We start from the raw sequence: 12,138 nt of genomic DNA on the forward strand, positions 1-12,138 counted from the left end.
GGGCTAGGCTGGGCTGTGAGGCTGCACTCCTATGCACCATTACCTGGGAGTAAGCCCCACTGACTCTGATGGGGCTTACTTCTGACTAGACAGGGCTAGGCTGGGGCTGTGAGGCTGCACTCTATGCACCCTTACCTGGGAGTAAGCCCAATTCACTCTGATGGGGCTTATTTCTGGGTAGACAGGGCTAGGCTGGGGCTGTGTGGCTGCACTCCTATGCACCCTTACCTGGGAGTAAGCCGCACTGACTCTGATGGGGATTACTTCTGGGTAGAAAAGGCTAGGCTTGGGCTGTGAGGCTACACTCCTATGCACCCTTACCTGGGAGTAAGCCCCACTGACTCTGATGGTGCTTACTTCTGGGTAGACAGGGCTCGGCTTGGGCTGTGAGGCTGCACTCCTATGCACCCTTACCTGGAAGAAAGCCCCATTCACTCTGATGGGGCTTACTTCTGCGTAGACAGGGCTCGGCTTGGGCTGTGAGGCTGCACTCCTATGCACCCTTACCTGGGAGTAAGCCCCATTCACTCTGATGGGGCTTACTTCTGGGTAGAAAGGGCTAGGCTTGGGCTGTAAGGCTGCACTCCTATGCACCCTTACCTGGGAGTAAGCCCCATTGACTCTGATGGGACTTACTTCTGGTAGAAAGGGCTAGGCTTGGGCTGTAAGGCTGCACTCCTATGCACTCTTACCTGGGAGTAAGCCTCATTCACTCTGATGAGGCTTACTTCTGGTAGACAGGGCTAGGCTGGGGCTGTGAGGCTGCACTCCTATGCACCCTTACCTGGGAGTAAGCCCCATTCACTCTGATGGGGCTTACTTATGGGTAGACACGGCTAGGCTGGGGCTGTGAGGCTGCACTCCTATGCACCCTTACCTGGGAGTAAGCCCCACTGACTCTGATGGGGCTTACTTCAGGGTAGAAAGGGCTAGGCTTGGGCTGTAAGGCTGCACTCCTATGCACCCTTACCTGGGAATAAGCCCCATTGTCTGCAGCGTGGCTTACTTCTGAGTAGACAGGGCTAGGCTTGGGCTGTGATCCTGCACTCCTATGCAACCTTACCTGGAGTAAGGCCCATTGACTCTGATGGGGCTTACGTCTGGGTAGACAGGGCTAGGCTGGAGCTGTGAGGCTGCACTCCTATGCACCCTTACCTGGGAGTAAGCCCCATTCACTCTGATGGGGCTTACTTCTGGGTAGAAAGGGCTAGGCTTGGGCTGTGAGGCTTCACTCCTATGCACCCTTACCTGGGAGTAAGCCACATTCACTCCTAGCCCATTCACTCTGATGGGGCTTACTTCTGGGCAGACAGGGCTAGGCTGGTGCTGTGAGGCTGCACTCCTATGCACCCTTACCTGGAGTAAGCCCCACTGACTCTGATGGGCTTACTTCTGCATAGACAGGGCTCGGCGTGGGCTGTGAGGCTGCACTCCTATGCACCCTTACCTGGGAGTAAGCCACATTCACTATGAAGGGGCTTACTTCTGGTAGACAGGGCGAGGCATGGGCTGTGAGGCTGCACTCCTATGCACTCTTCCTGGGAGTAAGCCCCATTCACTCTGATGGGGCTTACTTCTGGGTAGACAGGGCTAGGCTTGGCTGTAAGGCTGCACTCCTATGCACCCTTACCTGGAACTAAGCCCCATTCACTCTGCTAGGGCTTACTTCTGGGTAGACACGGCTCGGCTTGTGGCTGCGAGGCTGCACTCCTATGCACCCTTACCTGGAGTAAGCCCCATTCACTCTGATGGGACTTACTTCTGGGTAGACAGGGCTAGGTTGGAGCTGTGAGGCTGCACTCCTATGCACCCTTACCTGGGAGTAAGCCCACTGACTCTGATGCGGCTTACTTCTGGGTAGACATGGCTCGGCTTGGGCTGTGAGGCTGCACTCCTATACATCGTTACCTGGGAGAAATCCACACTGACTCTGATGGGGCTTACTTCTGGGTAGACAGGGCTAGGCTGGAGCTGTGAGACTGCACTCCTATGCACTCTTACCTGGGAGTAAGCCCCATTCACTCTTATGGGGCTACTTCAGGGTAGAAAGGGCTAGGCTTGGGCTGTGAGGCTGCACTCCTATACATCGTTACCTGGGAGAAAGCCACACTGACTCTGATGGGGCTTACTTCTGGGTAGACAGGGCTAGGCTGGAGCTGTGAGGCTGCACTCCTATGCACTCTTACTTGGGAGTAACCCCGACTGACTCTGATGGGGCTTATTTCTGGTAGACAGGGCTAGGCTGAGCTGTGAGGCTGCACTCCTATGCACTCTTACTTGGGAGTAACCCCGACTGACTCTGATGGGCTTACTTCTGGTAGACAGAGCTCGGCTTGGGCTGTGAGGCTGCACTCCTATGCACTCTTACCTGGGAGTAGGCCCCATTCACTCTGATGGGGCTTACTTCTGGGTAGAAAGGGCTAGGCTTTGGCTGTAAGGCTGCACTCCTATGCACCCTTACCTGGGAGTAAAGCCCCATTGACTGCAGCGTGGCTTACTTCTGATTAGACAGGGCTAGGCTGGGGCTGTGAGGCTGCACTCCTATGCACCCTTACCTGGGAGTAAGCCACATTCACTCCTAGCCCATTCACTCTGATGGGCTTACTTCTGAGTAGACAGGGCAAGGCTGGGGCAGTGAGGCTGTACTCCTATGCACCCTTACTTGGGAGTAAGCCCCACTGACTCTGATGGGGCTTTCTTCTGGGTAGACAGGGCTAGGCTGGGGCTGTGAGGCTGCACTCCTATGCACCCATACCTGGAGTAAGCCACATTCACTCCTAGCCCATTCACTCTGATGGGGCTTTCCTTCGGGGTAGACAGGGCTAGGCTGGGGCTGTGAGGCTGCACTCCTATGCACCCTTACCTGGGAGTAAGCTCCATTCACTCTGATGGGGCTTACTTCTGGGTAGACAGGGCTCGGCTTAGGCTGTGAGGCTGCAATCCTATGCACCCTTATCTGGAAGTAAGCCCCATTCACTCTGATGCGGCTTACTTCTGGGTAGACAGGGCTAGGCTGGGGCTGAGAGGCTGCACTCCTATGCACCCTTACCTGGGAATAAGCCCCATTCACACTGATGGGGCTTACTTCTGGGTAGACAGGGCTCGGCTGGGGCTGTGAGGCTGCACTCCTATGCACCCTTACCTGGGAGTAAGCCACATTCACTTCTAGCCAATTCACTCTGATGGGGCTTACTTCTGGGTAGACAGGGCTAGGCTGGGGCTGTGAGGCTGCACTCCTATGCACCCTTACCTGAGAGTAAGCCCCACTGACTCTGCTGGGGCTTACTTCTGGGTAGACAGGGCTAGGCTGGGGCTGTGAGTCTGCACTGCTATGCACCCTTACCTGAAGTAAGCCCCATTCACTCTGATGAGGCTTACTTCTGGTAGACAGGGGTAGGCTCGGGCTGTGAGGCTGCACTCCTATGCACCCTTCCTGGAAGTAAGCCCCATTCACTCTGATGAGGCTTACTTCTGGGTAGACAGGGCTCGGCTTGGCTGTGAGGCTGCACTCCTATGCATCCTTAAGTGGGAGTAAGCCCCATTCACTCTGATGGGGCTTACTTCTGGGTAGACAGGGCTCGGCTTGGGCTGTGAGGCTGCACTCCTATGCACTCTTACCTGGGAGTAAGCCCCATTCACTCTGATGGGGCTTACTTCTGAGTAGAAAGGGCAAGGCTTGGGCTCTGAGGCTACACTCCTATGCACCCTTCCATGGGAGTAAGCCCCATTGACTCTGATGGGGTTTACTTCTGGGTAGACAGGGCTAGGCTTGGGCTGTGAGGCTGCACTCCTATGCACCCTTACCTGGAAGTCACTCTGATAGGGCTTACTTCTGGGTAGACAGGGCTAGGCTGGGGCTGTGAGGCTGCACTCCTATGCACCCTTTCCTGGGAGTAAGCCCCATTCAATCTGATGGGACTTACTTCTGTGTAGAAAGGGCTAGGCTTGGGGTGTAAGGCTGCACTCCTATGCACCCTTACCTGGGAGTAAGCCCCATAGACTGCAGCGTGGCTTACTTCTGAGTAGACATGGCTAGGCTTGGGCTTTGAGCCTGCACTCCTATGCAACCTTACCTGGGAGTAAGCCCCATTCACTCTGATGGGGCTTACTTCTGGGTAGAAAGTGCTAGGCTGGGGCTGTGAGGCTGCACTCCTATGCACCCTTACCTGGGAGTATGCCCCATTGACTCTGATGGGGCTTACTTCTGGGTAGACAGGGCTAGGCTGGGGCTGTGAGGCTGCACTCCTATGCACCCTTACCTGGAAGTAAGCACAATTTACGCTGATGGGGCTTACTTCAGGCTAGACAGGGCTAGGCAGGGGTTGTGAGGCTGCACTCTTATGCAACCTTACCTGGGAGTAAGCCCCAATCACTCTGATGGGGCTTATTTCTGGGAAGACAGGGCTAGGCTGGGGCTGTGAGGCTGCACTCCTATGCACCCTTACCTGGGAGTAAGCCCCACTGACTCTGATGGTGCTTACTTCTGGGTAGACAGGGCTCGGCTTGGGCTGTGAGGCTGCACTCCTATGCACCATTACCTGGGAGTAAGCCCCATTCACTCTGATGGGGCTTACTCCAGGCTAGACAGGGCTAGGTTGGGGTTGTGAGGCTGCACTCCTATGCAACCTTACCTGGGAGTAAGCCCCATTCACTCTGATGTGGCTTACTTCTGAGTAGAAAGGGCTAGGCTTGGGCTCTGAGGCTATACTCCTATGCACCCTTCCATGGGAGTAAGCCCCATTGACTCTGATGGGGTTTACTTCTGGGTAGACAGGGCTAGGCTTGGGCTGTGAGGCTGCACTCCTATGCACCCTTACCTGGAAGTAAGCCCCATTCACTCTGATAGGGCTTACTTCTGGGTAGACAGGGCTAGGCTGGGGCTGTGAGGCTGCACTCCTATGCACCCTTACCTGGGAGTAAGCCCCACTGACTCTGATGGTGCTTACTTCTGGGTAGAAAGGGCTAGGCTGGGGCTGTGAGGCTGCACTCCTATGCACCCCTACCTGGGAGTAAGCCCCATTCACTCTGATGGGGCTTACTTCTGTGTAGAAAGGGCTAGGCTTGGGGTGTAAGGCTGCACTCCTATGCACCCTTACCTGGGAGTAAGCCCCATAGACTGCAGCGTGGATTACTTCTGAGTAGACAGGGCTAGGCTTGGGCTGTGAGCCTGCACTCCTATGCACCCTTACCTGGGAGTAAGCCCCATTGAATCTGATGGGGCTTACTTCTGGGTAGACAGGGCTAGGCTGGAGCTGTGAGGCTGCACTCCTATGCACCCTTACCTGGGAGTAAGCCCAATTCACGCTGATGGGGATTACGTCTGGGTAGACAGGGCTAGGCTGGGGCTGTGAGGCTGCACTCCTATGCACCCTTACCTGGGAGTAAGCCCCATTCACTCTGATGGGGCTTACTTCTGGGAAGACAGGGCTCGGCTTGGGCTGTGAGGCTGCACTCCTATGCACCCTTACCAGGAAGTAAGCCCCATTCACTCTGATGGGGCTTACTTCTGGGTAGACAGGGCTAGGCTGGGGCTGTGAGGCTGCACTCCTATGCACCCTTACCTGGAAGAAAGCACCACTGACTCTGATGGGGCTTACTTCTGGGTAGACAGGGCTAGGCTGGAGCTGGGAGGCTGCACTCCGATGCACCCTTACCTGAGAGTAAGCCCCACTGACTCTGATGGTGCTTTCTTCTGGGTAGACAGGGCTCGGCTTGGGCTGTGAGGCTGCACTCCTATGCATCCTTACGTAGGAGTAAGCCCCATTCACTCTGATGGGGCTTACTTCTGGGTAGACAGGGCTCGGCTTGGGCTGTGAGGCTGCACTCCTATGCACTCTTACCTGGGAGTAAGCCCCATTCACTCTGATGGGGCATACCTCTGAGTAGAAAGGGCTAGGCTTGGGCTCTGAGGCTACACTCCTATGCACCCTTCCATGGGAGTAAGCCCCATTGACTCTGATGGGGTTTACTTCTGGGTAGACAGGGCTAGGCTTGGGTTGTGAGGTTGCACTCCTATGCACCCTTACCTGGAAGTAAGCCCCATTCACTCTGATAGGGCTTACTTCTGGGTAGACAGGGCTAGGCTGGGGCTGCGAGGCTGCACTCCTATGCACCCTTACGTGGGATTAAGCCCCATTCACTCTGATGGGGCTTACTTCTTTGTAGAAAGGGCTAGGCTTAGGGTGTAAGGCTGCACTCCTATGCACCCTTACCTGGGAGTAAGCCCCATAGACTGCAGCGTGGCTTACTTCTGAGTAGACAGGGCTAGGCTTGGGCTGTGAGCCTGCACTCCTATGCAACCTTACCTGGGAGTAAGCCCCATTCACTCTGATGGGGCTTACTTCTGGGTAGAAAGGGCTAGGCTGGGGCTGTGAGGGTGAACTCCTATGCACCCTTACCTGGGATTAAGCCCCATTGACTCTGATGGGGCTTACTTCTGGGTAGACAGGGCTAGGCTGGGGCTGTGAGACTGCACTCCTATGCACCCTTACCTGGGAGTAAGCCCCATTCACGCTGATGGGGATTACGTCTGGGTAGACAGGGCTAGGCCGGGGCTGTGAGGCTGCACTCCTATGCACCCTTACCTGGGAGTAAGCCCCATTCACTCTGATGGGGCTTACTTCTGGGTAGAAAGGGTTAGGCTTGGGCTGTAAGGCTGCACTCCTATGCACCATTACGTAGGAGTAAGCCCCATTCACTCTATATGGGGCTTACATCTGGGTATAGGGCTAGGCTGCGGCTGTGAGGCTGCACTCCTATGCACTCTTACCTGGGAGTAAGGCCCATTCACTCTGATTGGGCTTACTTCTGGGTAGAAAGGGTTAGGCTTGGGCTGTAAGGCTGCACTCCTATGCACCCTTACCTGGGAGTAAGCCCCATTCACTCTGATGGGGCTTACTTCAGGGTAGAAAGGGCTAAGCTGGGGCTATGAGGCTGCACTCCTATGCACCCTTACCTGGGAGTAAGCCCCATTCACTCTGATGGGGCTTACTTCTGGGTAGACAGGGCTAGGCTGGGGCTGTGAGGCTGCACTCCTATGCACCCTTACCTGGGAGTAAGCCCCACTGACTCTAATGGGGCTTACTTCTGGGTAGACAGGGCTAGGCTGGGGCTGTGAGGCTGCACTCCTATACATCCTTACCTGGCAGAAAGCCCTACTGACTCTGACGGGGCTTACTAGAGAGTAGACGGGGCTAGGCTGGAACTGGGAGGCTGCACTCCTATGCACCCTTACCTGGAAGTAAGCCCCACTGACTCTGATTGTGCTTACTTCTGGGTAGACTGGGCTAGGCTTGGGCTGTGAGGCTGCACTCCTATGCAACCTTACCTGGGAGTAAGCCCCATTCACTCTGATGGGGCTTACTTCTGGGTAGACAGGGCTAGGTTGGGGCTCTGAGGCTGCACTCCTATGCAACCTTACCTCGGAGTAAGCACCACTGACTCTGATGGGGCTTACTTCTGGTAGACAGGGCTAGGCTGGGGCTGTGAGACTGCACTTCTATGCCCACTTACCTGGGAGTAAGCACCACTGACTCTGATGGGGCTTACTTCTGTGTAGACAGGGCTAGGCTGGGGCTGTGAGGCTGCACACCTATGCACTCTTACGTGGAAGAAAGCCCCACTGACTCTGATGGGGCTTACTTCTGGGTAGACAGGGCTAGGCTGGGGCTGTGAGGCTGCACTACTATGCACCATTACCTGGGAGTAAGCTCCAGTGACTCTGATGGGGCTTACTTCTGGGTAGACAGGGCTAGGCTTGGGCTGTAAGGTTGCACTCCTATGCCCCATTACCTGGAGTAAGCCACATTCACTGTGATGGGGCTTACTTCTGGGTAGACAGGGCTAGGCTGGGGCTGTGATGCTGCACTCCTATGCATCCTTACCTGGAATAAGATCCACTGACTCTGATGGGGCTTACTTCTGGGTAGAGAGGGCTAGGCTGGGGCTGTGAGGCTGCACTACTATGCACCCTTACCTGGGAGTAAGCCCCACTGACTTTGATGGGGCTTACTTTTGGGTAGACAGGGCTAGGCTGGGGCTGTGAGGCTGCACTACTATGCACCCTTACCTGGGAGTAAGCTCCAGTGACTCTGATGGGGCTTACTTCTGGGTAGACAGGGATAGGCTTGGGCTTTGAGGCTGCACTCCTATGCCCCATTACCTGGGAGTAAGCCCCATTCACTCTGATGGGGTTTACTTCTGGGTAGACAGGGTTAGGCTTGGGCTGTGAGCCTGCACTCCTATGCATCCTTACCTGGGAATAAGCTCCACTGACTCTGATGGGGCTTACTTCTGGGTAGACAGGGCTAGGCTGGGGCTGTGAGGCTGCACTACTATGCACCCTTACCTGGGAGTAAGCCCCACTGACTCTGATGGGGCTTACTTCTGGGTAGACAGGGCTAGACAGGGGCTGTGTGGCTGCACTCCTATGCCCCATTACCTGTGAGTAAGCCCAATTCACTCTGATGGGGCTTACTTCTGGGTAGACAGGGCTAGGCTGGGGCTGTGAGGCTGCACTCCTATGCACCCTTACCTGGGAGTAAGCTCCACTGACTCTGATGGGGCTTACTTCTGGGTAGACAGGGCTAGGCTGGGGCGGTGAGGCTGCACTCCTATGCAACCTTACGTAGGAGTAAGCCCCATGCACTCTGATGGGGCTTACGTCTAGGTAAAGAGGGCTAGACTGGAGCTGTGAGCCTGCACTCCAATGCAAACTTACCTGGGAGTAAGCCCCATTCACTCTGATGGGGCTTACTTCTGGGTAGACAGGGCTCGGCTTGGGCTGTGAGGCTGCACTCCTATGCACCCTTACCTGGGAGAAAGCACCACTGACTCTGATGGGGCTTACTTCTGGGTAGACAGGGCTAGGCTGGAGCTGGGAGGCTGCACTCCTATGCACCCTTACCTGAGAGTAAGCCCCACTGACTCTGCTGGGCCTTACTTCTGGGTAGACAGGGCTAGGCTGGGGCTGTGAGGCTGCACTCCTATGCACCCTTACCTGGAAGTAAGCCCCATTCACCCTGATGAGGCTTACTTCTGGGTAGACAGGGGTAGGCTCGGGCTGTAAGGCTGCACTCCTATGCACCCTTACCTGGAAGTAAGCCCCATTCACTCTGATGAGGCTTAATTCTGGGTAGACAGGGCTAGGCTCGGGCTGTGAGGCTGCACTCCTAAGCACCCTTACCTGGGAGTAAGCCCCACTGACTCTGATGGGGCTTACTTCTGGGTAGACAGGGCTCGGTTTGGGTTGTGAGGTTGCACTCCTATGCACCCTTACCTGGGAGTAAGCCCCATTCACTCTGATGGGGCTTACTTCTGGGTAGAAAGGGCTAGGCTGGGGCTGTGAGGCTGCACTCCTATGCACCCTTACCTGGGAGTAAGCCCCATTCACTCTGATGGGGCTTACTTCTGTGTAGAAAGGGCTGGGCTTGGGGTGTAAGGCTGCACTCCTATGCACCCTTACCTGGGAGTAAGCCCCATAGACTGCAGCGTGGCTTACTTCTGAGTAGACAGGGCTAGGCTTGGGCTGTGAGCCTGCACTCCTATGCACCCTTACCTGGGAGTAAGCCCCATTCACTCTGATGGGGCTTACTTCTGGGTAGAAAGGGCTAGGCTGGGGCTGTGAGGCTGCACTCCTATGCACCCTTACCTGGGAGTAAGCCCCATTGACTCTGATTTGGCTTACTTCTGGGTAGACAGGGCTAGGCTGGGGCTGTGAGGCTGCACTCCTATGCACCCTTACCTGGGAGTAAGCCCAATTCACGCTGATGGGGATTACGTCTGGGTAGACAGGGCTAGGCTGGGGCTGTGAGGCTGCACTCCTATGCACCCTTACCTGGGAGTAAGCCCCATTCACTCTGATGGGGCTTACTTCTGGGTAGACAGGGCTCGGCTTGGGCTGTGAGGCTGCACTCCTATGCACCCTTACCAGGAAGTAAGCCCCATTCACTCTGATGGGGCTTACTTCTGGGTAGACAGGGCTAGGCTGGGGCTGTGAGGCTGCACTCCTATGCACCCTTATCTGGGAGAAAGCACCACTGACTGTGATGGGGCTTACTTCTGGGTAGACAGGGCTAGGCTGGAGCTGGGAGGCTGCACTCCTATGCACCCTTACCTGAGAGTAAGCCCCACTAACTCTGATGGTGCTTTCTTCTGGGTAGACAGGGCTCGGCTTGGGCTGTGAGGCTGCACTCCTATGCATCCTTACGTAGGAGTAAGCCCCATTCACTCTGATGGGGCTTACTTCTGGGTAGACAGGGCTCGGCTTGGGCTGTGAGGCTGCACTCCTATGCACTCTTACCTGGGAGTAAGCCCCATTCACTCTGATGGGGCATACCTCTGAGTAGAAAGGGCTAGGCTTGGGCTCTGAGGCTACACTCCTATGCACCCTTCCATGGGAGTAAGCCCCATTGACTCTGATGGGGTTTACTTCTGGGTAGACAGGGCTAGGCTTGGGCTGTGAGGCTGCACTCCTATGCACCCTTACCTGGAAGTAAGCCCCATTCACTCTGATAGGGCTTACTTCTGGGTAGACAGGGCTAGGCTGGGGCTGCGAGGCTGCACTCCTATGCACCCTTACCTGGGATTAAGCCCCATTCACTCTGATGGGGCTTACTTCTGTGTAGAAAGCGCTAGGCTTAGGGTGTAAGGCTGCACTCCTATGCACCCTTACCTGAGAGTAAGCCCCACTGACTCTGCTGGGGCTTACTTCTGGGTAGACAGGGCTAGGCTGGGGCTGTGAGGCTGCACTCCTATGCACCCTTACCTGGAAGTAAGCCCCATTCACCCTGATGAGGCTTACTTCTGGGTAGACAGGGGTAGGCTCGGGCTGTAAGGCTGCACTCCTATGCACCCTTACCTGGAAGTAAGCCCCATTCACTCTGATGAGGCTTAATTCTGGGTAGACAGGGCTAGGCTTGGGCTGTGAGGCTGCACTCCTATGCACCCTTACCTGGGAGTAAGCCCCATTGACTCTGATGGGGCTTACTTCTGGGTAGACAGGGCTAGGCTGGGGCTGTGAGGCTGCACTCCTATGCACCCTTACCTGGGAGTAAGCCCAATTCACGCTGATGGGGATTACGTCTGGGTAGACAGGGCTAGGCTGGGGCTGTGAGGCTGCATTCCTATGCACCCTTACCTGGGAGTAAGCCCCATTCACTCTGATGGGGCTTACTTCTGGGTAGACAGGGCTCGGCTTGGGCTGTGAGGCTGCACTCCTATGCACCCTTACCAGGAAGTAAGCCCCATTCACTCTGATGGGGCTTACTTCTGGGTAGACAGGGCTCGGCTTGGGCTGTGAGGCTGCACTCGTATGCACCCTTACCTGGGAGTAAGCCACATTCACTCCTAGCCCATTCACTCTGATGGGGCTTACTTCTGGGTAGAAAGGGCTAGGCTGCGGCTTTGAGTCTGAACTCCTATGCACCCTTAACATAAGAACATAAGAACATAAGAACAGCCCCACTGGATCAGGCCATAGGCCCATCTAGTCCAGCTTCCTGTATCTCACAGCGGCCCACCAAATGCCCCAGGGAGCACACCAGATAACAAGAGACCTCATCCTGGTGCCCTCCCCTACATCTGGCATTCTGACTTAACCCATTTCTAAAATCAGGAGGTTGCGCATACACATCATGGCTTGTACCCCATAATGGATTTTTCCTCCAGAAACTCGTCCAATCCCCTTTTAAAGGCATCTAGGCTAGACGCCAGCACCACATCCTGTGGCAAGGAGTTTCACAGACCGACCACGCGCTGAGTAAAGAAATATTTTCTTTTGTCTGTCCTAACCCGCCCAACACTCAATTTTAGTGGATGTCCCCTGGTTCTGGTATTATGTGAGAGTGTAAAGAGCATCTCCCTATCCACTCTGTCCATCCCCTGCATAATTTTGTATGTCTCAATCATGTCCCCCCTCAAGCGTCTCTTTTCTAGGCTGAAGAGGCCCAAACGCCGTAGCCTTTCCTCATAAGGAAGGTGCCCCAGCCCAGTAATCATCTTAGTCGCTGTCTTTTGCACCTTTTCCATTTCCACTATGTCTTTCTTGAGATGCGGCGACCAGAACTGGGCACAATACTCCAGGTGTGGCCTTACCATAGATTTGTACAACGGCATTATAATACTAGCCGTTTTGTTCTC

The sequence above is a fragment of the Tiliqua scincoides genome, chromosome 7 (assembly GCF_035046505.1).
Source record: "Tiliqua scincoides isolate rTilSci1 chromosome 7, rTilSci1.hap2, whole genome shotgun sequence".
Taxonomy (NCBI): Eukaryota; Metazoa; Chordata; class Lepidosauria; order Squamata; family Scincidae; genus Tiliqua; species Tiliqua scincoides.